Source organism: Cherax quadricarinatus, chromosome 24 (genome assembly GCF_038502225.1).
Source record: "Cherax quadricarinatus isolate ZL_2023a chromosome 24, ASM3850222v1, whole genome shotgun sequence".
Lineage (NCBI taxonomy): Eukaryota > Metazoa > Arthropoda > Malacostraca > Decapoda > Parastacidae > Cherax > Cherax quadricarinatus.
Genome location: NC_091315.1, coordinates 25527033 through 25554811, shown reverse-complemented (window position 1 = coordinate 25554811; position 27779 = coordinate 25527033).

The window sequence follows — 27779 nt, the reverse complement described above, 5'->3', positions numbered from 1 at the left end:
GTGTTTTTAAGATCAGTAAAGTATTGTCATCAAACATATCAGATGAACTATGCAACATCATTAACACATCTCACAAAAGAATTGAAATACTGTACGTTACATTTTAATGCCATCACTGAATTTCACACACTGAGATCTCCAAATACTTCACTGACACTATATAAATGAAAAGTACCAAAGTGTTATAAAGTTCTCAAAATATCTCAACTATATGAGCATCTTTTCAGGTAGACATGCCAGCAACTTAGGATAATATATTTAAGTTCAAAATTAGTTATGCATAAGTATCTTTTTTTTTTTTTTTTTAAGTCAGCCATTTCCCACCAAGGAAGGGTGATACAAAAAGAAAAAAAAAACTTTCATCATTCAATACTTTCACCATCACTCACTCACACAATCCTGTCTTTGCAGAGGCACTCATACAACAATTCAGATGTCCCTCCAAACTGCCAATATCCCAAACCCCTCCTTTAAGGGGTGTGGCGAAACAGTTTCATTTTCCGTTATTTGTTGTCCGATTTTTTATTTTTGGTGTACGAGGTGACAAAGTTTCAATAAGATTGGCCAAAAAAAACTGAGAAAAAAATAATTACTGATTTTGACATATGGCAGCTGGTCCTTCCGGTCTGGTGGTACTAGCAGCACTGCGGACACTCCCCACTCGTAGAATACGTCAAACCAAAATTACATGTGAAATCAAAGAATGTAAGATAGCTTATCTTCATGCCAAAAAAAATACACTTGGTACGCTTTTGACACTCGCCAAAATATCTGCCTTTTTACCCCCACAAAATAAAATATATTCGAGACATTCCAAATTTTGTTACACACAAAAATCTAACACACTGTTTTATCTTCCCTGTGAAAATCATTTCAATTTAATCATCAATAATGGAGGGATGGCAAGCAATAGGCCAAAATCTTTCTTTCGAGATAATTTCGGAAAAGCACGCACACCTCATCTACGTCAAAATATTCACAAAATTGCACTATTTTGGGCTTTTTCTACGCATTATAAGTGATTTCTTAGTGTCTCCCATGTTGAAACATCGTTTTCCTGGAGTACACTCGAGAGGCAATAGAGAAAACCATAATTTTATAAGCAGGAACATGGCTAAACAAAGGTCTCTGATGCCTTTACTCTCCGATATACATAATATCACACTTATTATTTTGGCCATCTTTATTATGCTTTTATCTTATGTCTAATATCATTAACCTTTTCAGGGTATCGGCCGTACTAGTATGGCTTAAGCCCCAGGGTTTCTGACATACTAGTAAGCCTAAATTCTAGCGCCCTCAAATCTAGAGAGAAAGCTGGTAGGACTACATATGAAAGAATGGGTCAATGTGGTCAGTGTGAGCAGTATAAAAAAAAATCATGCAGCACACAGTGCATAATGAGAAAAAAAAAACTTTGACCGTGGTTTTTGGATTGAAACGGCGACTTTGCAGTGTATTTTTGTATGGTATTTATTGTTGTATTCTAATTTTCCTGGTCTCATTTTATAGAATGGAAGACATATTACAGAAATTGAGATGATTTTGACTGGTTTTACAATGAAAAGTACCTTGAAATTGAGCTCAAAGTAGCAGAAATGTTCGATTTTTACCAAAGTTCAAAAGTAAACAAATCATGCCAAGCATCCAATACACGTCAACTGGTGAGTCTAATATTCTTTCACAAGTGCGCTGATATTATTTATACCATTTCTACACTAATGCAGTAGTCTGCATAACAGTAAATGTTCTATTTTTTTGTGAGAATAAAAATTCAAAGTGGAAAGCCAAAGAAATATAAGAGGGGCCTGGGGATGTGACTAATGAACAGAGAACTTGTTATTTTAGTGCCAGGAATGTCTTTCTTGTTTATTCTGGACCCTATTCGGAAATTGGCATCTTTTGAAATTTGTGTGAAATTGGCAAAATTGCTAAATTCTGACCACTTTATTGGATAGTTGAAATCGGTAAATGGGTGGTTTCTTGTACTCATTTGATAGAAAAAATGGATTTCTAGTGAAATAGTTATGATTCTTGTCGACTAGTACACTGGAATTGGCTGAAAATAGGGCTCAATGTGGGCAAAATCGCCGATGCGTAAACATCATGAAGACCGCTAACTTCGCGTGAGCATAATTCCGTAGTTTTTCCATCAAATTTCATACTTTTGGTGTCATTATGATTGGGAAAAGATTCTTTATCTTTTCATAAGAAAAATTTTTTTTTTTTATTTATTTATTTAAATTTGGGGACCATGAGAACAAGTCTCAGAGAGGGCCTAGGGTCCCTGAAAGGGTTAATGAATACATGGTATAAGCAGATAAAGTGTATTAGTAACAACAACATTAGTATAAAGACATCTGTTTGGAGTCCCAAATGGCTGATCAAGCAATTATCATCATCCTTGGCTGCCTCTTGGCCCCTCCCACACTAGACATAATGTTGAGTGCTAAATTTTCTGGACTAAAAAGAAAAATAGACAAAAAAAAAATCATCTTGCACGGTCATGAACTTTTTCTTTTAACCTTGCACATCGTAAGATAAAATGTTTCAAACAGCTATACAGTGGTCCCTCAATAATCGTCCAGCCTGAAAGTCGTCGATTTCGGAAATAGCCCTGTTATTTCGTCTAAACATTCGCTCGCAAATGGTCCGTTAACTCGCTAATAGTCCTTCGTCCGGGACGCGTACTCATGCTCTGAGCCGCCTGGGCCTGCCTTCTCAGCCAGTGTGCCATTGTTTACCAGTGAGCGACGGTCCCCTCACTTGCTCCTACGAAATATTTCATAATATTCCATTGATTTTAGTGTTTGCAAGTGCTAAATAAGCTACAATGGCTCCAAAGAAAGCTCCTAGTGCCAAGCCCTTGGTAAAGGTGAGAAATACGATTGAATTTAAGAAAAACATCACTGAACAATATGAAAGTGGCGTACGTGTGGGCGAACTGGCCAGGATGTATAACAAATCCCATACAACCATATCTTCCATCACAGCCAAGAAAAAGGAAATCAAGGACGCTGTTGTTGCAAAGGGGGTAAATATGCTGACAAAAATGAGATCGCCCGTACTCGAAGATGTTGAGAAGTTATTATTGGTGCGGATAAACGAGAAACAATTAGCAAGAGATAGTCTTATGACGTCACTTATTTGTGAAAAGGCTAGGCAGTTGCATGACGATTTGGTAAAGAAATTGCCTGCAACTAGTGGTGATGTGAGTGAATTTAAGGCCAGCAAAGGCTGGTTTGAGTAAGAAGCGTACTGGCATACACAGTGTGGTAAGGCATGGTGAGGCTGCCAGTTCTGACAACAAAGCGGCTGAAAAATATGTGCAAGAATTCATGGAGTACATAGACAGTGAAGGACTGAAACCTGAACAAGTATTCAATTCTGATGAAACAGGCCTATTTTGGAAGAAAATGCCAAAGAGGACCTACATTACTCAGGAAGAAAAGGCACTGCCAGGACACAAGCCTATGAAAGACAGGCTGATGCTCATGTTCTGTGCTAATGCTAGTGGGGATTTCAAAGTGAAGCCGTTACTAGTGTACCATTCTGAAAATCACAGTGTGTTCAAGAAAAACAACGTTATGAAGAGTAAATTGTGTGTGTTTTGGAAATCTAATAATAAGGCATGGATCACAAGGGACATTTTCGTTGAGTGGTTCAATGAAGTATTTGGCCCTAGTGTGAAGAATTACCTCCTGGAGAAGAAATTGGATCTCAAGTGCCTCCTAGTAATGGACAATGCACCTGCTCATCCTCCAAACTTGGATGACCTAATTCTGAAAAAGTTTGGGTTCATCACAGTAAAGTTCTTGCCCCCGAATACGACTCCTCTTCTCCAGCCCATGGACCAGCAAGTCATTTCAAACTTTAAAAAACTCTATACCAAAGCAATGTTTGAAAGGTGCTTTAATGTGACCTCAGACACTCGCTTGACCCTAAGAGATTTTTGGAAAGAACACTTCAGTATTCTCCATTGCATAAGCCTTATAGGTAAGGCTTGGGAGGTAGTGACTACCAGGACTTGGAACTCTGCTTGGAGAAAAATGTGGCCAGACTGTGTCCACAAGAGAGATTTTGAAAGGTTTGAGGCAGCCCCTGATGAGCCTATGTCAGTTGTGAACTCTATTGTCGCACTGGGGAGTTCCATGGGGTTGGATGTGAGTTTGGAGGATGTGGAAGAGTTGGTGGAGGACCACAGTGAAGAGCTAACCACTGAGGAGATGCAAGAGCTTCAGCAGGGAGAGCAACAGATCGCAGCTCAATCTTGCTGCAGAGGAGGAGGGAGAGAGATGGAAGAATGTGTCTTCTTCAGAAATTAAGGAGATTTTTGAAATGTGGGGTAGGATGTAATGATTTATGGAGAAACATCACCCCGAGAAGGATGTTGCAAGCCATATCAGCAACTTGTACAGAGACTGTCTTGGCCCATTTTAGGGAAGTTTTAAAGAGACGCCAGAAACAGAGCTCTCTGGACACTTTTCTTGCGAGACAGGACTCCAGTGACTCTCAAGGTGGTCCTAGTGGCATTAAGAAACAGAGAAGTAACCCCAGAAAAGCAATTGGTACCTGAGGTGTTGGTGGAAGGGGATTCCCCTTCCAAACAGTAAATAATCCAATCTGTCTCCTCCAGTCTTCCATACACTAAGAAGAATCGCCTATAAAGGTAAGTGTTATTCTGTTAATATTTCATTCATCATGTGCCATTGTATTGTTTATGTACTACATCTATATTTCATGTAAAAAAATTTTGTTTTAATACTCTGGGTGTCAGGAACGGATTAATTGCATTTACATTATTTCTTATGGGGAAAAAATGACTCGAAAATAGTCTATTTCGATAATAGTCCCACTTCCAGGAACGGATTGTAGACGATTATTGAGGGACCACTGTAATGTGCTTTAGAAACGTAATATTAAAATGTGACTTTCACCAAAATGTTGCCAGATTCTTGAACTATTTTTCTGTCAACAAATTTCATTTTCCATTTTTTCAATTACTTTCGTACTCAGCGCATAGCTGCAAGTCTCACGCCCCTTAAAGAATAAAAGTAGCTTGAAATTGAGCTCAAAGTAGTGGAAATGCTTGATTTTAGACGATGTTCAAGAGTAAACAAATCATGTCACTTGTCTAACACACATCAGCTGGTGGGTCTAAAGTGTGTTCACAATTACAGTTATGCTGTAAATTAACAGTAAATCTATTTTTTGTGAATAAAAATTCAAAATGAAAAGTAAGGGGCTTGGAGACGTGACTAATGAACAAAGAAAATATTATTTTAGTGCCATGAATGTCTGCATTGTTTATTGTGGACCCTATTTTGAAATTGGCCTTTCTTGATTTGTGTGAAATTGGCCAAAACAGTAATTTCTGATCACTTTTTTGTGTAGTTGAAATGGGTAAATGGGCAGTTTCTTGCATTCAATCGATAGAATAAAAGGAGTTCTAGCAAAACTGTTATGAATTTGGTCGAGTGTAATAAAGGAACTGGCCCAAAACAGGGATCAAGGTGAACGAAATTGTAGATACATAAATATCGCCAAATTTCTAACTTTTGGCTTCATTGCCTTCAGAAAGATTCTCTATCATTTCAAAAGATTTTTTTTTTTTGAAACGTCTTCAATACTATGATCAAGTTTGCGAGGAGGGGGGTCTCGACACTCAAAGGGTCAAGCTAAAATTCATATTATTCTACTTGTAACTATTCCCACCAAGGCAGGGTGGCCCGAAAAAGAAAAACTTTCACCATCATTTACTCCATCACTGTCTTGCCAGAAGGGTGCTTTACACTACAGTTTTTAAACCCATTAACACCCCTCCTTCAGAGTGCACTATATTCAACTAATACAATTGTATGCTCCCATTTGTCTCCAAATCAAACACGCTCAGCATGGCAGTGTGCTCCTTTAAAAGGCCGACCCCTACTTATAACTTCTCCTTGACTGTGAAACCCTGTAAAATGGTAGGATTGCTGGTTTCTTTTTCTGTCTCAAAACACTCAGGGATTTCAACTATACAGAGGCATGTCTCAGTACACTATTGTTATTGCTTGTTTTTTTTTTTTTTATGTTGGAGCAGCAAAGGAAGGAAATGAATTTCAAATGAATGAAATTCAGTATAAACATTGCCTTGTTTAGCTTCCCCCTCAAATGTAAAACACAGTGGATCCTTGGGGTCCATCATAAATTCGTTCCAGAAAGTCTGACGAAAACCGAATTCGACAAAAAATGAAGCAAAATTTCCAATAAGAAATAATGTAAATCCAATTAATTCGTTCCAGATGCCCAAAAGTATTAACAAAAAATACATTTTATAGAGTATAACTATAGTTTTACATACAGAAAACAATGAGAAATAATTTTTTTTTTTTTAACAAGTCGGTCGTCTCCCACCGAGGCAGGGTGTCAAAAAAAAAAAAAAAAAAAAAAAAAGGATCCCCAAAAAGAAAATACTTTCATCATGATTCAACACTTTCACCACACTCACACATTATCACTGTTTTTGCAGAGGTGCTCAGAATACAACAGTTTAGAAGCATATACGAATAAAGATACACAACATATCCCTCCAAACTGCCAATATACCAAACCCCTCCTTTAAAGTGCAGGCATTGTACTTCCCATTTCCAGGACTCAAGTCCGACTATATGAAAATAACCGGTTTCCCTGAATCCCTTCACTAAATATTACTCTGCTCACACTCCAACAGATAATCAGGTCCCAAGTACCGTTCGTCTCCATTCACTCCTATCTAACACGCTCACGCACGCTTGCTGAAAGTCCAAGCCCCTCACCCTCAAAACCTGCTTTACCCCCTCTCTCCAACTTTTTCGAGGACGACCCCTACCCCTCCTTCCTTCCCCTACAGATTTATATGCTTTTCATGTCATTCTACTTTGATCCATTCTCTCTAAATGACCAAACCACCTCGACAACCCCTCTTCTGCCCTCTGACTAATACTTTTATTAACTCCACACCTTTTCCTAATTTCCACACTCCGAATTTTCTGCATAATATTTACACCACACATTGCCCTTAGACAGGACATCTCCACTGCCTCCAACCGTCTCCTCGCTGCTGCATTTACCACCCAGGCTTCACACCCATATAAGAGTGTTGGTACTACTATACTTTCATACATTCCCTTCTTTGCCTCCATAGATAACGTTTTTTGACTCCACATATACTTCAACGCACCACTCACCTTTTTTCCCTCATCAATTCTATGATTAACCTCATCCTTCATAAATCCATCTGCCGACACGTCAACTCCCAAGTATCTGAAAACATTCACTTCTTCCATATTCCTCCTCCCCAATTTGATATCCAATTTTTCTTTATCTAAATCATTTGATACCCTCTTCACCTTACTCTTTTCTATGTTCACTTTCAACTTTCTACCTTTACACACATTACCAAACTCATCCACTAACCTTTGCAATTTGTCTTTAGAATCTCCCATAAGCACAGTATCATCAGCAAAAAGTAACTGTCAATTCCCATTTTGAATTTGATTCCCCATAATTTAATCCCACCCCTCTCCCGAACACCATAGCATTTACTTCTTTTACAACCCCATCTATAAATATATTAAACAACCATGGTGACATTACACAACCCTGTCTAAGACCTACTTTTACCGGGAAGTATTCTCCCTCTCTTCTACACACCCTAACCTGAGCCTCACTATCCTCATAAAAACTCTTAAGAGCATTTAGTAACTTACCACCTATTCCATATACTTGCAACATCTGCCACATTGCTCCTCTATCCACTATCATATGCCTTTTCTAAATCCATAAATGCAATAAAAACTTCCCTACCTTTATCTAAATACTGTTCACATATATGCTTCAATGTAAACACTTGATCTACACATCCCCTACCCACTCTGAAACCTCCCTGCTCAACCGCAATCCTACAATCTGTCTTACCTCTAATTCTTTCAATTATAACCCTACCATATACTTTTCCTGGTATTCTCAGTAAACTTATTCCTCTATAATTTTTACAATCTCTTTTGTCCCCTTTCCCTTTATATAAAGGGACTATACATGCTCTCTGCCAATCCCTAGGTACCTTACCTTCTTTCATACATTTATTAAACAAAAGTGCCAACCACTCCAACACTATATCCCCTCCCTGCTTTTAACATTTCTGTCATGATCCCATCAGTTCCAGCTGCTTTACCCCCTTTCATTCTACGTAATGCCTCACGTACCTCCACCACACTTACATTCTGCTCTTCTTCACTCCTAAAAGATGGTATACCTCCCTGGCCAGTGCATGAAATTACCGCCTCCCTTTCTTCCTCGACTTTTAAAAGTTCATCAAAATATTCTCGCCATCTACCTAATACCTCCCTTTCCCCATCTACTAACTCCCCTACTCTGTTTTTAACTTACAAATCCATACTTTCCCTAGGCTTTCTTAACTTGTTTAACTTGCTCCAAAATTTTTTCTTATTTTCATTAAAATTTCTTGACAGTGCCTCTCCCACTCTATCATCTGCTCTCCTTTTGCACTCTCTCACCACTCTCTTCACCTTTCTTTTACTCTCTATATACTCTGCTCTTCTTATAACACTTCTGCTTTGTAAAAGCCTCTCATAAACTACCTTTTTCTCTTTCATCACACCTTTTACTTCATCATTCCACCAATCACTCCTCTTTCCTCCTGCCCCCACCCTCCTATAACCACAAACTTCTGCCCCACATTCTAATACTGCACTTTTAAAACTATTCCAACCCTGTTCAACCCCCCCACTACTCATCTTTGCACTAGCCCACCTTTCTGCCAATAGTCGCTTATATTTCACCCGAACTTCCTCCTCCCTTAGATTATACACTTTCACATCCCTCTTACTTGTTGTTGCCACCTTCCTCTTTTCCCATCTACCTCTTACTCTAACTGTAGCTACAACTAAATAATGATCTGACATATCAGTTGCCCCTCTATAAACATGTACATCCTGGAGCCTACCCATCAACCTTTTATCCACCAATACATAATATAACAAACTACTTTCATTACATGCTACATCATACCTTGTATATTTATTTATCCTTTTTCATAAAATATGTATTACTTATTACCAAATCTCTTTCTACACATAGCTCAATTAAAGGCTCCCCATTTACATTTACCCCTGGCACCCCAAATTTACCTACTACTCCCTCCACAACATTTTTATCCACTTTAGCATTGAAATCCTCAACCACCATTACTCTCACACTTGATTCAAAACTCCCCACACATTCACTCAACATTTCCCAAAATCTCTCTCTCTCCTCTACACTTCTCTCTTCTCCAGGTGCATACACGCTTACTATAACACACTTTTCATATCCAATCTTTATTTTACTCCACATAATCCTTGAATTAATACATTTGTAGTCCCTCTTTTCCTGCCATAGCTTATCCTTCAACATTATTGCTACTCCTTCTTTAGCTCTAACTATTTGAAACCCCTGACCTAATCCCATTTATTCGTCTCCATTGAATATAAAGGACTAATGAAATGGATAAATGAACATTTAACATCACTTTTACCTTTATTGAAGACTTTTTGGTATGGAAGATAGCAAGGAGGGGAGAGAAAGGAGGTTATCTCTACCCCCCTCTACCACAAGCAATACCCTCCTCTACCACAAGCACTACCACCCTCTACCACAAGCACTACCACCCTCTACCACAAGCACTACCACCCTCTACCACAAGCACTACCTACGCTCTACCACAAGCACTACCTACCCTCTACCACAAGCACTACTGCCCTCTACCACAAGCACTACTGGCCTCTGCCACAAGCACTACTGCCCTCTGCCACAAGCACTAGCCCCCTCTACCACAAGCACTAGCCCCCCTCTACCACAAGCACTACCGCCCTCTACCACAAGCACTACCGCCCTCTACCACAAGCACTACCGCCCTCTACCACAAGCACTACCGCCCTCTACCACAAGCACTACCGCCCTCTACCACAAGCACTACCGCCCTCTACCACAAGCACTACCGCCCTCTACCACAAGCACTACCGCCCTCTACCACAAGCACTACCGCCCTCTACCACAAGCACTACCGCCCTCTACCACAAGCACTACCGCCCTCTACCACAAGCACTACCGCCCTCTACCACAAGCACTACCGCCCTCTACCACAAGCACTACCGCCCTCTACCACAAGCACTACCGCCCTCTACCACAAGCACTACCGCCCTCTACCACAAGCACTACTGCCCTCTACCACAAGCACTACTGCCCTCTACCACAAGCACTACCGCCCTCTACCACAAGCACTACCACCCTCTACCACAAGCACTACCACCCTCTACCACAAGCACTACCACCCTCTACCTTTGTAGAAGGTGGTAATGATATTTCTCCATGAAACTTTGGAACTCGTTCCACTTTCGTACTTTGCTACGAGTTCTTTCTTCAATTCTACCGTGTTTCTCGCCCTCTTTATCAAAGAGCTGGCACTAGGAACTTTCTTTGGCCCCATGGTGGCTTATTCAACAGTCGCACTCAATAAACAAGCACAAAAAACAATGGATTATTATGAATGTTTCAGATGAACGCAGAGGGTAATGCCCACTCGACGAGAAACAAAGCCAGACTGACTCGGAACGTGTGGAATGCTTTATGTGGGCGCGGGGAGGCAGACATGTTCGGTACCGCAGACCACTGTCAAATCGGTAGGAACTAGCATGCCTGTGGGAGAAATCCCAAAGGCCAAAAAGAGGAAGGGCAAAAGGGAGGGGTGAGGAGGAGGAAAGGAAAAAAGGGAGGATGGGGAGGATGGGATAGGGAAGGGGGGATTGGGGGGTAATTAGGTTCGGTCTGAGGAAGGAGACTGACAGGTCTAATTCCTCAGACCAAGAGCCTCTTCACCACAACAAGGAGCCCCCCTTGAAGAAGCAAGCACTTCTGAGTGGCCAGTGTGGTCACACAAGACCCTGAGCCAAGCACCTCTGGAGTGGCGAGTGTTACCAATAGTCAACTTCACAAGAGGAAACTATCATTTTCCCGGTGTTTTAGTGATAGTGAAAGTGATGTAAGTGAGGATGAGATTGATTTTATGCCATTCGATGATTCGTCTAGTGATAATGAAGTTCATTATTCACCAGTGAAGCGTACTTTTAGGCGTCGTTATCTACATTCAGGCAGTGTGCCATATGCAATCCTCAAGGGTCGTGGCAAGTCACAATCCAAAACCCCGGCCACTGATACTGAAAGTGATCATGAAGGCGAGTATGTGGGGATGGAGGAAGTAGTGGTGTGTGGCACGGTGCCTGGACCACATGGCACAGTGGGTGGACAGACAAAGGATGGCCCGGCATCCCCTCAACTATGTGCTGCCTCCACTTGTGTCCCTCCTCCTGCTCCCCCTCACCCCATGCCACAGGTCCACCCTGCACCATGTGATCGTGAGTGGAACTGGACACAAAGTACAGTTATGCCACAGCCTTACGATTTTGATGCGAGTGGAAGTGGTATTCAGCCAGAATGTCCCATAATGAATGAGTCTACAGAGTTAGAATATTTCCAGTTGTACTTTGACGAGCCTATAATGAACTTGATAGTGACCCAGACAAACAATTATTACCGATATGTCATGAACAACATAACAGGGTTGGAGAATCATCACAGCTGCACAGGTGGAAGGACACAACATTGGCTGAAATGTATTTATTCTTTGCCACTGTCATGCTTATGCCACATATCACTAAGAATAATATATGTAATTACTTGTCCACAGACCACTTCATCAGTACTCCAGTTTTCCGTGACCTCCTTCCCTGCAACAGATTCACTCTGTTACTACGAATGTTGCACTTCTTAGACAAATACGCCAAACAGAAATGACCTATACAAAATCCGGGAAGTGTTTATGTATTTGAAGCAGAAATTCAGTGCATACTTTTATCCCTTCAAGAACATTGTTGTTGACGAGTCCTTGATTCTGTTCAAGGGACGCCTGTCATTCAAGCAATATACACCGAGCAAACATAATTGCTTTGGTATAATACTTTTTGTGCGACTGTGAGAGTGGCCTTGTGTTGGATGTTATTGTATACACCGGGAGAAATACACTCGATGATGACAGACGGATGTTGGGCATTTCCGGTGATGTTCGCAGGATGATGGAACCATACCTTGGCAAGGGCCATACACTGTACACAGACAACTGGTATACAAGCCCTATGCTCACTGATTTCCAACGTGTGAACAATAGTGATATGTGTGGAACAGTAATAAAGACTGGAAAACGACAACATTTTACAGATTTCTCTCTGAATCTCATCAAACAGATAGCAAGAAAGTATGGTACCACACCTGTACCTGCCCCTCAACAGCGACCTGTCACACCACAACCCATCCCCCAACCACAGCCAGTGAGGGAAGTGCCAGACCGAATCACTCCTGTGAGTATCTGGTACCAATACCACCTACCCAAAAGAAGAATGCCCAGAAAAAGTGTTGTGTGTGCTACCACCAGAAAACGATCCCAACAGTGGAAGGACACATGCTTTATTTGTCACCAGTGGGGTGGCACTGAATGAATCCATGCTTTATGGAGTATCATACAATCGTGGAGTTCTAAAAACATAAGTGGGACATGTAAATACTTGTATGTAGTTGTAGATAATAGAATGTGATTCAGCCAGGTGTGCAAAATCACCTGTCAGTGTGTGTGTTTATGACAATATGATTATAATTTGGAATATAATATTGGTGTATAAACAACAACTGGCATTGAAATCAAAAGATTTGCTATAAAATACAATTATCATATCATGAAAACCAAGAAAATTAAAAAAAAAAAAAATAGAAGAAAACGGCAAATATGTAGAATTTCAGCAAGCGGCAGTGCTCCAAGTTGCCGTCAGGTGATTGCCAAGTGCCAACTTCGCTGCCTCATATCTCGGTAAGTAATGACCCTAAAAATTTTTTATTCTAAAACACTTAAAAAACGTGCTCTTTTTCTATAAAAAAAAAAAATTCAAAATATTCGGGGCGCTGTGCGAGTGAACGTATAGAGTATACGTTTGGACCGTTTAACCCTTTGACTGTCGCAACCCCCAATCGAGGTGTCTCCTGGTGTCACAAAATTTAAAAAAAAAATTATTTTTTCTTATGAAATGACAGAGAATCTTTTCCTGATTACAATGACACCAAAAAAACGAAGTTTGATGGAAAACTGATGGAATTACACTCTCGTCAAGTTAGCGACCTTAGCCCTATTTTTTGGCTAATTCCATTGTTCCAGTCGACCAAACTCATAGCTATTTCTCTAGAACTCCGTTTTTTCTATCGATTGAGTACAAGAAACTGCCCATTTACCGATTTCAACTACCCAATAACGTGGTCAGAAATTTGCAATTTGGCCAATTTCACAAAAAATAATTTTAAAAAAATATGACAATTTCAAAATAAGGTCCAGAATGAACAAAGCAGACATTCCTGACTCTAAAATAATATTTTCTTTGTTCATCAGTCACGTCTCCAGGCCCCTCTGATATTACTCTTGCTTTCTATTATGAATTTTTACTCAAAAAATAGAGGATTTGCTGTTATGCAGACTACTGCAATACTGTAATAATTGTACAAATAATATCAACCCATTCATGACTGCATATTAGAATGGCTCGTTGGACATTTATTGGACAATGACATCATTTGTTTACTTTTGAACATTGGCAAAAATCAAACATTTTCCCTACTTTGAGCTCCATTTCCAGGTTCTTCTTATAGTAAAAACAATCAAAATCACCTCTATTTCTATAACATGTTTTCCATTCTATCAAATGAGACCAAGAAAACAAGAATACAAACATAAATACTATACGAAAATAGACCACAAAGTCGGCATTTTAATTAAAAAAACGGTCGGAGTTTTTTTTTCTCATTATGCACTGCGTGCTTCAGGATTTTTTTTTATATGGTGCACACTGACCACACAGACCCATTCTCTCACATGTGGGCCTACCAGCTTTCTCCTGCTTGATTTGAAGCCGCTAGAATTTATGAGTATATATACGTCAAACACGGTGGCTCGTAAGACATATGTATACGACCAAAACAGTCAAAGGGTTAATGGGAATACCTAGGAAAGACACACAACAATAAATACATGGAAGTTGCTAGAGGGTCTGATCCCAAATCTACACAGCCATAACATACTGGAGTGAGAGATGGGACAATGAGTAAAATAAACTCGAAGATAAACAAGGGCACCGTAAGTACATCAATAATTAATAGAGCACTACAAACAACCATGATCCCAGACTAACACTACAAGAAGCTTTCAAGAAGAAATCAGACATGTACCTCTGCTAAGTGTCAAATCAACCAGGCTGTGATGCATACATAGGCCAGCAAGCCACCAGCAGTTAACAGCCAAGCACCAGACAAACCTAGCCCAGAGCCAGGCTATTTCAGTAGGAAAATTCTGAAATGCCTTCAAAGATGTATCTATCCCTATTCCAATTCTATCTGGCAGCTTTAGTCAAAAAAATCTCTCAGACATGTTAATATAAAAAAAATAATTACAATCAAATTAAGGTCATTTTATACTCTGTATTCTAAATACGCAATTTTATCTCATTTAAGTTTCTCAAGTGATCAACAACAACCCCTTACTTACCAGAAATATCAGTCCTTGAAGATTTTAAAAGCAGATACACCAACCTAAAACAAGAAAAAAAAATTAGCAAGTAATTACATTACAAACAATTAAATCAACATATTATTAAGTTCAGTAAAGTTTTGTCATCAAACATTTTCAGATGAACTATGCAACATCATTGTGAAACATCTTGTGAAAGCCTGGAAATATACTGAAACATTTTAATGCTCTCACTGAAATTCAGTGACACCAAGATTTCAAACACTTCATAACCCCATCAAAAAAAAAAACCAACAACAAAACAAAACAAAACAATAAACAACAAAACAAAACAACAAAACAAAATCAACAAAACAAAAGAAAACAACAAAACAACAAAACGTTTAAACAAAACAAAACAAAAACAAAACAACAAAACAAAAAAAAACATTAAAAATTCCAAAACTGTATAGATCTTTAAAATATCTGATCTGTATGAGCACCTTTTAGGGCAAACATGCCAGCAGCTTTGGATGAATATATTGGGACATTGGCTGTTTCGAATGACATCTAAACTGTCATCTCTGGGTGCCTCTGCAAAGACGGTGATATTGTATTAATGATAGTGAAAGTGTTTAATTTTTGAGTCGCCCTGCCTCGGTGGGAGATAGCCATCGTGCTTGAAAAAAAAATATATAGACTAACTAGGAGAGCAGATGGTCAGTAATAGCAATTGTGGTGGCAAGAAAAGATTGTTTTACCATGATTGTAGCAATAATGAGCAATTCTGCAACTTATGGACTTTATCCAGATTCTATATTTACTGACCCAGAGACTTTACTTTTGTATTTCCAAACTCTATTGAGAGGGGATTTACTGTACAAAGATCCATATGAGCAGAACCCCAAAGCATGTCAAAGAAATGGTCAGAGATAGGACTATCGTCTCAAGTTGCAAAGAGACCCTCTCCCAAGTTAAATTGTAATGAGCAACTATCAATAAACTTGAACTGTGGTCCATGTGAACACCAAGGCTAGTGATGTAACCATTCAGCCATGACGGTTCTAAGAGGAATATTTTTACAACCAGCACTACTGTGACTGGTTGTAAGAGGGTTGGAATAGTTTTAAAAATGCAGTATTAGAATGTGGGGCAGAAGTTTGTGGTTATAGGAGGGTGGGGGCAGGAGGAAAGAGGAGTGATTGGTGGAATGATGAAGTAAAGGGTGTGATAAAAGAGAAAAAGGTAGCTTATGAGAGGTTTTTACAAAGCAGAAGTGTTATAAGAAGAGCAGAGTATATGGAGAGTAAAAGAAAGGCAAAGACAGTGGTGAGAGAGTGCAAAAGGAGAGCAGATGATAGAGTGGGAGAGGCACTCAAAAAATTTTAATGAAAATAAGAAAAAATTTTTGGAGTTAAACAAGTTAAGAAAGCCAAGGGAAAGTATGGATTTGTCAGTTAAAAACAGAGTAGGGGAGTTAGTAGATGGGGAGATAGAGGTATTACGTAGATGGCGAGAATATTTTGAGGATCTTTTAAATGTTAAGGAAGAAACAGAGGCAGTAATTTCATGCACTGGTCAGGGAGGTATACCATCTTTTAGGAGTGAAGAAGAGCAGAATGTAAGTGTGGGGGAGGTACGTGAGGCATTACGTAGAATGAAAGGGGGTAAAGCAGCTGGAACTGATGGGATCATGACAAATGTTAAAAGCAGGGAGGGGATATAGTGTTGGAGTGGTTGGTACTTTTGTTTAATAAATGTATGAAAGAGGGGAAGGTACCTAGGGATTGGCAGAGAGCATGTATAGTCCCTTTATGTAAAGGCAAAGGGGACAAAAGAGACTGTAAAAATTATAGAGGAATAAGTTTACTGAGTATACCAGGAAAAGTGTACAGCAGGGTTATAATTGAAAGACTTAGAGGTAAGACACAATGTAGGATTGCGGATGAGCAAGGAGGTTTCAGAGTGGGTAGGGGATGTGTAGATCAAGTGTATACATTGAAGCATATATGTGAACAGTATTTAGATAAAGGTAGGGAAGTTTTTATTGCATTTATGGATTTAGAAAAGGCATATGATAGAGTGGATAGAGGAGCAATGTGGCAGATGTTGCAAGTATATGGAATAGGTGGTAAGTTATTAAATGCTGTAAAGAGTTTTTATGAGGATACTGAGGCTCAGGTTAGGGTGTGTAGAAGAAAGGGAGAATACTTCCCGGTAAAAGTAGGTCTTAGACAGGGATGTGTAATGTCACCATGGTTGTTTAATATATTTATAGATGGGGTTGTAAAGGAAGTAAATGCTAGGGTGTTCAGGAGAGGGGTGGGATTAAATTTTGGGGAATCAAATTCAAAATGGGAATTGACACAGTTACTTTTTGCTGATGATACTGTGCTTATGGGAGATTCTAAAGAAAAATTGCAAAGGCTAGTGGATGAGTTTGGGAATGTGTGTAAAGGTAGAAAGTTGAAAGTGAACATAGGAAAGAGTAAGGTGATGAGGGCATCAAATGATTTAGATAAAGAAAAATTGGGTATCAAATTGGGGAGGAGGAATATGGAAGAAGTGAATGTTTTCAGATACTTGGGAGTTGACGTGTCGGCGGATGGATTTATGAAGGATGAGGTTAATCATAGAATTGATGAGGGAAAAAAGGTGAGTGGTGCGTTGAGGTATATGTGGAGTCAAAAAACGTTATCTATGGAGGCAAAGAAGGGAATGTATGAAAGTATAGTAGTACCAACACTCTTATATGGGTGTGAAGCTTGGGTGGTAAATGCAGCAGCGAGGAGACGGTTGGAGGCAGTGGAGATGTCCTGTTTAAGGGCAATGTGTGGTGTAAATATTATGCAGAAAATTCGGAGTGTGGAAATTAGGAAAAGATGTGGAGTTAATAAAAGTATTAGTCAGTGGGCAGAAGAGGGGTTGTTGAGGTAGTTTGGTCATTTAGAGAGAATGGATCAAAGTAGAATGACATGGAAAGCATATAAATCTATAGGGGAAGGAAGGCGGGGTAGGGGTCATCCTCGAAAGGGTTGGAGAGAGGGGATGAAGGTGGTTTTGTGGGCAAGGGGCTTGGACTTCCAGCAAGCGTGCGTGAGCGTGTTAGATAAGGAGTGAATGGAGACGAATGGTACTTGGGACCTAACGATCTGTTGGAGTGTGAGCAGGGTAATATTTAGTGAAGGGATTCAGGGAAACCGGTTATTTTCATATAGTCGGATTTGAGTCCTGGAAATGGGAAGTACAATGCCTGCACTTTAAAGGAGGGGTTTGGGATATTGACAGTTTGGAGGGATATGTTGTGTATCTTTATATGTGTATGCTTCTAAACTGTTGTATTCTGAGCACCTCTGCAAAAACAGTGATAATGTGTGAGTGTGGTGAAAGTGTTGAATGATGAAAGTATTTTCTTTTTGGGGATTTTCATTCTTTTATAGGTCACCCTGCCTCGGTGGGAGACAGCCGACTTGTTGAAAAAAAAAAACGTAAAGGAAAGATGTAAAAGGCCCACTACCTAAATAAACAAGTTGCAATTGTGTAATGTAGTATGAACATTACTAGTGTGCATTATATCTTTGAAATACTTTTGAAAAGTTTCGGGAGTGTGTCTACTCTGAGCCCGACCATGGGTCAGGCTCATCTGGTGCTTCCCTGGTCAACCAGGCTGTTGCTGCTGGTGGCCCACTGCCCCCACATATCAATCACAAGTTTAGATTTAGAAAGGTGTTACGGCCCCCTGCCAAACTAGCGGTTAAACAGTTAACCTGCCGGCCGGCAGTACCACTGGGTACGTCATCAAACCCATTGTGGGGACTGCTGAGCCGGCCTTAGAGCAGTAAGTACCTGAACACCTCACGGTAAGCACCGCAGCAGTAATTACCAGAACACCTTACAGCAGTGGTTCCCAAACTGGGGGTAAATTACCCCCTGGGGGTAATTAAACCATTTTTGGGGGGTAATGGAGGGGTGACAGAAAAAAAGTTATGAATTCTGAAAATCAAGAAAACAATGCGGTACCCGGTATGAGGATTATTGTTAACTTTGTCTTAGTATATAAAGTTGTAAAGTAAACCTATTATAAGTAAGTAATAAAGTTAAACCAAATAACAATAAACATCAAAAACTAATATACAGTATTAGAAAAGAAGAAATATATAGCTAAGTGTGTGGAAACCCAAAAGTATTTTGACAAGTATGCTTCAGGACAAAACTGAGACTCTGGATTCGGCGCTTGGAGAAAGGAGTGATCGCCCAGTTTCCCACCCTAGACCAGTTTGTTGAGGAGAATAGTCATGATACTGGATCACTTCTACAGACCATCAACAAAGAAATGAGCGACCATTTGAAGGGGCTTGAAACAAGCATGCATCACTACTTTCCAGAGAGTGACCAAGAAACAGCCACTCTTCAGTGGATCATTCATCCCTTCTCTGTACCTGATGATGCCATTCATGATGATGATTTCCCTGCAAAGGAGGAGTGGATCACAATGCGAGCCAATGAAGCCTTGAAAATTGAATTCCAAAACCAAAATGCAGATTCCTTTTGGATTTCACGACTACCTGACTCGCCAACTCTGTCCAAGAGAGCCTTGAAGTTGTTGGTATCATTCTCAACAACGTATCTGTGCGAGAAGGGCTTCTCAACTGTGCTGGGTATGAAAACAAAAAAGAGGACTCGCTTGAATGTTGCAAACGATGCCAGGCTGGCACTTTCAACCACGAAGCCAAGAATTCCTAAACTAGCTTCAAGTATGCAACTCCATCCATCCCACTGATGTTCTTGACATCTTTGGTAATAGTCATTAGAGATGCACAATGTTCAAATACAATAAATAAAAGAAAATATCTCAAGTGTTTTAATTTAGCCATATATATCAAGAGAAGAAGAAAAAACTTTATAAAACTGGGATGCTTAAATGTGCGTGGATGTAGTGCAGATGACAAGAAACAGATGATTGCTGATGTTATGAATGAAAAGAAGTTGGATGTCCTGGCCCTAAGCAAAACAAAGCTGAAGGGGGTAGGGGAGTTTCAGTGGGGGGAAATAAATGGGATTAAATCTGGAGTATCTGAGAGAGTTAGAGCAAAGGAACGGGTAGCAGTAATGTTGAAGGATCAGTTATGGAAGGAGAAAAGAGAATATGAATGTGTAAATTCAAGAATTATGTGGATTAAAGTAAAGGTTGGATGCGAGAAGTGGGTCATAATAAGCATGTATGCACCTGGAGAAGAGAGGAATGCAGAGGAGAGAGAGAGATTTTGGGAGATGTTAAGTGAATGTATAGGAGCCTTTGAACCAAGTGAGAGAGTAATTGTGGTAGGGGACCTGAATGCTAAAGTAGGAGAAACTTTTAGAGAGGGTGTGGTAGGTAAGTTTGGGGTACCAGGTGTAAATGATAATGGGAGCCCTTTGATTGAACTTTGTATAGAAAGGGGTTTAGTTATAGGTAATACATATTTTAAGAAAAAGAGGATAAGATATGATGTAGGGCAAAATGACAGTAGTTTGTTGGATTATGTATTGGTAGATAAAAGACTGTTGAGTAGACTTCAGGATGTACATGTTTATAGAGGGGCCACAGATATATCAGATCACTTTCTAGTTGTAGCTACACTGAGAGTAAAAGGTAGATGGGATACAAGGAGAATAGAAGCATCAGGGAAGAGAGAGGTGAAGGTTTATAAACTAAAAGAGGAGGCAGTTAGGGTAAGATATAAACAGCTATTGGAGGATAGATGGGCTAATGAGAGCATAGGCAATGGGGTCGAAGAGGTATGGGGTAGGTTTAAAAATGTAGTGTTCAGCAGAAGTTTGTGGTTACAGGAAAGTGGGTGTGGGAGGGAAGAGGAGCAATTGGTGGAATGATGATGTGAAGAGAGTAGTAACGAAGAAAAAGTTAGCATATGAGAAGTTTTTACAAAGTAGAAGTGATGTAAGGAGGGAAGAGTATATGGAGAAAGAGAGAGAGGTTAAGAGAGTGGTGAAGCAATGTAAAAAGAGAGCAAATGAGAGAGTGGGTGAGATGTTAACAAATTTTGTTGAAAATAAGAAAAAGTTTTGGAGTGAGATTAACAAGTTAAGAAAGCCTAGAGAACAAATGGATTTGTCAGTTAAAAATAGGAGAGGAGAGTTATTAAATGGAGAGTTAGAGGTATTGGGAAGATGGAGGGAATATTTTGAGGAATTGTTAAATGTTGATGAAGATAGGGAAGCTGTGATTTCGTGTATAGGGCAAGGAGGAACAACATCTTGTAGGAGTGAGGAAGAGCCAGTTGTAAGTGTGGGGGAAGTTCGTGAGGCAGTAGGTAAAATGAAAGGGGGTAAGGCAGCCGGGATTGATGGGATAAAGATAGAAATGTTAAAAGCAGGTGGGGATATAGTTTTGGAGTGGTTGGTGCAATTATTTAATAAATGTATGGAAGAGGGTAAGGTACCTAGGGATTGGCAGAGAGCATGCATAGTTCCTTTGTATAAAGGCAAAGGGGATAAAAGAGAGTGCAAAAATTATAGGGGGATAAGTCTGTTGAGTATACCTGGCAAAGTGTATGGTAGAGTTATTATTGAAAGAATTAAGAGTAAGACGGAGAATAGGATAGCAGATGAACAAGGAGGCTTTAGGAAAGGTAGGGGGTGTGTGGACCAGGTGTTTACAGTGAAACATATAAGTGAACAGTATTTAGATAAGGCTAAAGAGGTCTTTGAGGCATTTATGGATTTGGAAAAGGCGTATGACAAGGTGGATAGGGGGGCAATGTGGCAGATGTTGCAGGTGTATGGTGTAGGAGGTAGGTTACTGAAAGCAGTGAAGAGTTTTTACGAGGATAGTGAGGCTCAAGTTAGAGTATGTAGGAAAGAGGGAAATTATTTCCCAGTAAAAGTAGGCCTTAGACAAGGATGTGTGATGTCACCGTGGTTGTTTAATATATTTATAGATAGGGTTGTAAGAGAAGTAAATGCGAGGGTCTTGGCAAGAGGCGTGGAGTTAAAATATAAAGAATCACACAAAGTGGGAGTTGTCACAGTTGCTCTTTGCTGATGACACTGTGCTCTTGGGAGATTCTGAAGAGAAGTTGCAGAGATTGGTGGATGAATTTGGTAGGGTGTGCAAAAGAAGAAAATTGAAAGTGAATACAGGAAAGAGTAAGGTTATGAGGATAACAAAAAGATTAGGTGATGAAAGATTGGATATCAGATTGGAGGGAGAGAGTATGGAGGAGGTGAATGTATTCAGATATTTGGGAGTGGACGTGTCAGCGGATGGGTCTATGAAAGATGAGGTGAATCATAGAATTGATGAGGGGAAAAGGGTGAGTGGTGCACTTAGGAGTCTCTGGAGACAAAGAACTTTGTCCTTGGAGGCAAAGAGGGGAATGTATGAGAGTATAGTTTTACCAACGCTCTTATATGGGTGTGAAGCATGGGTGATGAATGTTGCAGCGAGGAGAAGGCTGGAGGCAGTGGAGATGTCATGTCTGAGAGCAATGTGTGGTGTGAATATAATGCAGAGAATTCGTAGTTTGGAAGTTAGGAGGAGGTGCGGGATTACCAAAACTGTTGTCCAGAGGGCTGAGGAAGGGTTGTTGAGGTGGTTCGGACATGTGGAGAGAATGGAGCGAAACAGAATAACTTCAAGAGTGTATCAGTCTGTAGTGGAAGGAAGGTGGGGTAGGGGTCGGCCTAGGAAAGGTTGGAGGGAGGGGGTAAAGGAGGTTTTGTGTGCGAGGGGCTTGGACTTCCAGCAGGCATGCATGAGTGTGTTTGATAGGAGTGAATGGAGACAAATGGTTTTTAACACTTGACGTGCTGTTGGAGTGTGAGCAAAGTAACATTTATGAAGGGGTTCAGGGAAACCGGCAGGCCGGACTTGAGTCCTGGAGATGGGAAGTACAGTGCCTGCACTCTGAAGGAGGGGTGTTAATGTTGCAGTTTAAAAACTGTAGTGTAAAGCACCCTTCTGGCAAGACAGTGATGGAGTGAATGATGGTGAAAGTTTTTCTTTTTCGGGCCACCCTGCCTTGGTGGGAATCGGCCAGTGTGATAATAAAAATAAAAAATAATATATCAATAATAACAACATTTTGTGAAAGGGGTAACATGCTTTATGTGGCATGTTAAATTGGGTAACAAGCTGAAAAAGTTTGGGAACCACTGCCTTACAGTATAGATCTACTGGCAGTAGAGAGTATTCTCCTGCCCATCTTTTGGTATTCTACTGGCTTCTACTGATTTTAGAAGAGCCGCTCACCGCAGCTCACCGAGTCTGATGGCCTCAGTTACTTGACGGCCGCACTCTGAGCTTGCAGCATGGTGTTCTGCTAGTAATTCATCGGACCACCTTGCGGTGTGTCAACTGGTTTTGAAAGCGGTAGATAGTACTCACCAGACCATCTTATGGTGTACTTCTACCGGCCTTAGAGAGTATTTAGAGGACTACCGGTGATGTCTGCGGACTCACCGCCTACGCTTGTCAACTGTGGGCCCGGAGTCATCTGATGCTGTTTTAGTGGGACATTACATGAAGAAAAGGTTGGAGTGTTACACTGAACTGGGCTAGGACCGTAGTGTGACACTTAAGCAAGTATGATGGAGTGGAACACTGAGATATGCTACAGGACCGTAGTGGAACACTGAGAAAAGGGTGTCTTGTGACACTGAAGATAGCCTGGTTGTAGTGTACATTGAATAGTATCATGTGACTGACCTCTCGAAAGACGCTACGTCGATAGTAAGTGTGTCGCAGACACAAGGGTGTCAAGTGTGACACAGTCGAGAAAGGGTGTGGATGACGCAGAGAAAAGGGTGTCATGTGACACAGAGAGCTGGAGTGTCTGGTGACACAGAGAAAAGGGTGTCAAGGGACACGGTTGTGAAGGAGCGTCATCACACGGTGTAGAAGGAGCGTCACAACTCGAATAAGTGTCATGTGGGACACACAGCCTCATGATAAGTGTCATGTGAGACACGGAGCTGATCATAATTTATTATTATACAAATGTTATTTATGATTTATTATTTTAGCATAGGTATATATATTATTTTAAGATGCTAATAATTTATTATTGTAACATGTATATATATTTTAAATACCTCTAGACCAAAAACTGATTTTTATATATTAAAGATTAATTAATTTTAATGTGTATATATGTATCCCGAACACTATTACAAAATGAGTAAAACTACCATCTTAAAAATAACTTTTTTTTGTAATAAAAGGATGTATAGGAAAGTATTGGTTTGGAAATAGGATAGCTGATGAGTGTAACAGTCTACCTAGTTGGGTTACTGAGGCTAGGACTTTGGGCAGTTTCAAATTTAGGTTGGATAAATACACGAGTGAGGGGGGTTGGATTTGAGTGGGACTTGCATATCAGAGCTTATTTCTTGGGTAGCTTTGAAAATTGGGTTGGGCAAATGTTTTGTTAGTGGGATGAATTGTAAAGGACCTGCTTAGTATGGGCCAACAGGCCTGCTGCAGTGTTCCTTTCTTATGTTCTTATGAAGGCTTCTACATTCGTTCCAGCCATGTTTCTGATATCTCCTGGCAAGATGTTGAATAGTCTGGGATGCCGGATGTTGATACAGTGTTCCCTTATTTTGCACTTCCTCCCAACTCTCTCACTCCACTAAGTTATGGCAGTGTGCAGATTTGGTATCAGGCCCTCGAGTACTTTCCAGGTATATATTATCATGCATCTCTATGTCCTCCACTCCAATGAATACATGTTCAAGACTTGAAGGCGTTCTCAGTAGTTTAGGTGCTTTACTGGTGCAATGTGAGCCATAAACGATCTCTGTATTTGTTCCAGCTCCGATATTTTTCCTGCTTTGAACGGGGCCATCAGCACTGAGCAATATTCTAAGTGAGGGAGCACTAGTGATTTGAAGAGTGTCACCATTGGCATTATTTTCCTTGTTTTGAAAGTTCTCAATACCCACCCTGTCATCTTCCTGGCTGTTGTGATCTTTGTCTGTTATGGTCCCTAAAAGAAAGGTCAGCTGACAATTATTCCCAGGTCTTTTACGTGTTTCTTACGCTCCATTTGGTGACCCTCTTGAGTTTTGTATATAGTGTTCCTTTTGAGTTCTTCATTCTTTCCATACCTAAGCAGCTGGAACTTATCACCACTGAACATCATGTTCTCCACTGCCCACTGGAAAACCCTGTGCTCTCATATCCATACAACGATTAGCCAAGTGTAACTGGCAAACAGCTGATCAGAAACAGCTTCAGAGAAAGGGGATCACTGACAACTGACCTGAGAGGTTGTTGAATTTGTACAAGTTCAATGTATCATAGTGTTTTTGCACCATATATCAGTATATTTTATATAAAAAATAAATTTCCCTCCCAAATATTAAAATGAAAACCAACATTTCTTGATCAAATTGTGCCACAAAAGTTACATCTATTGAGCTACAATGTGTGGTGTGTCTAACAGTCCCACTTCATTAAGAACAGAAGATTGATAACCCCCAGGCATGGTTACAATTTTAAAGGAATATACAAAAAATTCTTTTTATCAAATACAGTGGACCCCCGCATAACGATATTAATCCGTTCATGAGAGCTCATTGTTATGCGAAATTATCGTTATGCGAATGAATTTTCCCCATAAGAAATAATGGAAATCAAATTAATCCGTGCAAGACACCCAAAAGTATGAAAAAAAAAAATTTACCACATGAAATATACATTTTCCTACACACAAAGAGAAGGATACATGCACAATAGTAGAGTAGTACATGCACAGTATATATTGTGCATGTACTACTCTACTAAATGAAGAATAAATGACACTTACCTTTATTGAAGATGCAGCAATGACTGATGAGACACTGTGTCCTGGGAGTGCCTTTTCCTCCTGAGTACTGTAGGTCCTGTTTGGCATTTTCTTCCAGAACAGGCCTTATCACACTGTGTATGCCACTACGATTCTTAAATCTCTCAAACCAACCTTTGCTGGCTTTAACCCTTTGAGGGTCCGTCCAGTAGATCTACGGCTTTACGTTCAGGGTCCAAACCGTAGACCTACGTCATGAGCTCAGCTCACTGATAAACTGAGTGGTACATTTGGGCCTAAATATGAGAGAATCCTGCAGCACGCTGTGTATAATGAGAGAAAAAACTGAAATCATGATTTTTCGATTAAAACAGCGACTTTGCAGTGTTTTCTCGTATGTTTTTTATAGTTCTATTTGCGATTTCTTGGTCTCATTTGATAGAATGGAAGACATATTACAGAAATAAAGATGATTCTGATTGGTTTTAGCACTGGAAATGGCTTGAAACTGAGCTCAAAGTAGCAGAAATGTTAAATTTTTGCCGATATTCAAGAGTAAACAAACGACCTCACACGTCTAATACACGCCAGCTGGTGGGTCTAATATGCACTCACAAATATGGTGATGATATTTATACAATTATTACAGTACTGCATAACAGTAAATCTTCTATTTTTTGGTGTGAATAAAAATTCATTATGTGAATAAAAAATCAAAATGTAATTTATTTGTAAAGCCTCAAAACGTAACTAATGAACAGAGGAAATGTTAGTTTAGTTCCAGGAATACCTACATTGTTTATTCTGGACCCTATTTTGAAATTGGAATATTTTGAACTTTGTGTAAAATTGGCCAAATTAACAATTTCTGATCACTTTAATTTGTAGTTGAAACAGTTGACTTGGCGATTTCTTGTGCTCAATCGATAGAATAGAAGTAATACTAGTGAAATAGCTACGAATTTGGTTGACTGGAATAATGTAATTGGCCTAAAATGGGAGTCAAAGTCGGCAAAATCGCCGATTCGTAAATATCACTGACACATCAAAATTCGTGCGAGCATAATTTCGTCAATTTTCCATCAAATTTCGTACTTTTTGTTTTATTACCTTCACAAAAAGATTCTCTACCATTTCACAAGAAAAAAATATTTTTTTTTTTTTTTTAAATTCTTGGACACTGGGGCACCACTTCAGATTTGGGTCTTGGACCCTGAAGGGGTTAAATTCACTAATATGAGCACTAGTTCCAGGCGTTTTTCCCTGTTCACCTGGGTGTTAGTCGACTGGTGTGGGTTGCATCCTGGGAGACAAGATTAAGGACCCCAATGGAAATAAGTTAGACAGTCTTCGATGACACACTTTGTTGGGTTATCCTGGGTGGCTAACCCTCTGGGGTTAATTGTTTCTTGGTATTCTCAATAAGCCACACCAACAACAGTGCTACAGCAGCAGCAGCAGCAGCTGACAGTGCAGCAGCAGCTGACAGTGCTACAGCAGCAGCAGACGATGCTACAGCAGCAGCAGACGATGCTGCAGCAGCAACAGCAGCAGCAGCAGCAGCTGACGGTGGTACAGCAGCAGCAGCAGCTGACGGTGCTACAGCAGCAGCAGCAGCTGACGGTGCTACAGCAGCAGCAGCAGCTGACGGTGCTACAGCAGCAGCAGCAGCTGACGGTGCTACAGCAGCAGCAGCAGCTGACGGTGCTACAGCAGCAGCAGCAGCTGACGGTGCTACAGCAGCAGCAGCAGCTGACTGTGCTACAGCAGCAGCTGACGGTGCTACAGCAGCAGCAGCAGCTGACGGTGCTACAGCAGCAGCAGCAGCTGACGGTGCTACAGCAGCAGCAGCATCAGCAGTTGACCATGGTACCACAGTATTTCGATAATATTTCTCACCCTTTTTACCACAAGGTTGTCACTAGAAGCTTTCTTGGGGCCCATGGTCACTTATTTTGCAGATAAAATCACCAAAAACACTGTAATAATACGATAAGTTACGATTGTATGCTTGGATGTTACCGCGGAGGCTGGCTTGTAAACAATGCCACCGGCGGAACATGTGAGGCTGGCTCAGGCCGCACATTAGACGCGTCTCGGACGAACAGCGTTGAGCGGGTTTTTTAGCGGTATGCGAGGCAAAATCTTAGCGATAAAATGTATCGGTATGCGGATTTAACGTTATGCAAGGCCAACGGTATGCGGGGGTCCACTGTATACTGATGTATGGTATGTGCACATATTTTACTACATTTAGTGATGAGTTCTATCAAACTAGCAAAAACAAAATTTTGGTGTCCGAGGTCTTCAGTTTGACTGACATCTAACTAATCAATAATTTCAAGAGCACCCAATGTACAAGAAGTGGGATACAG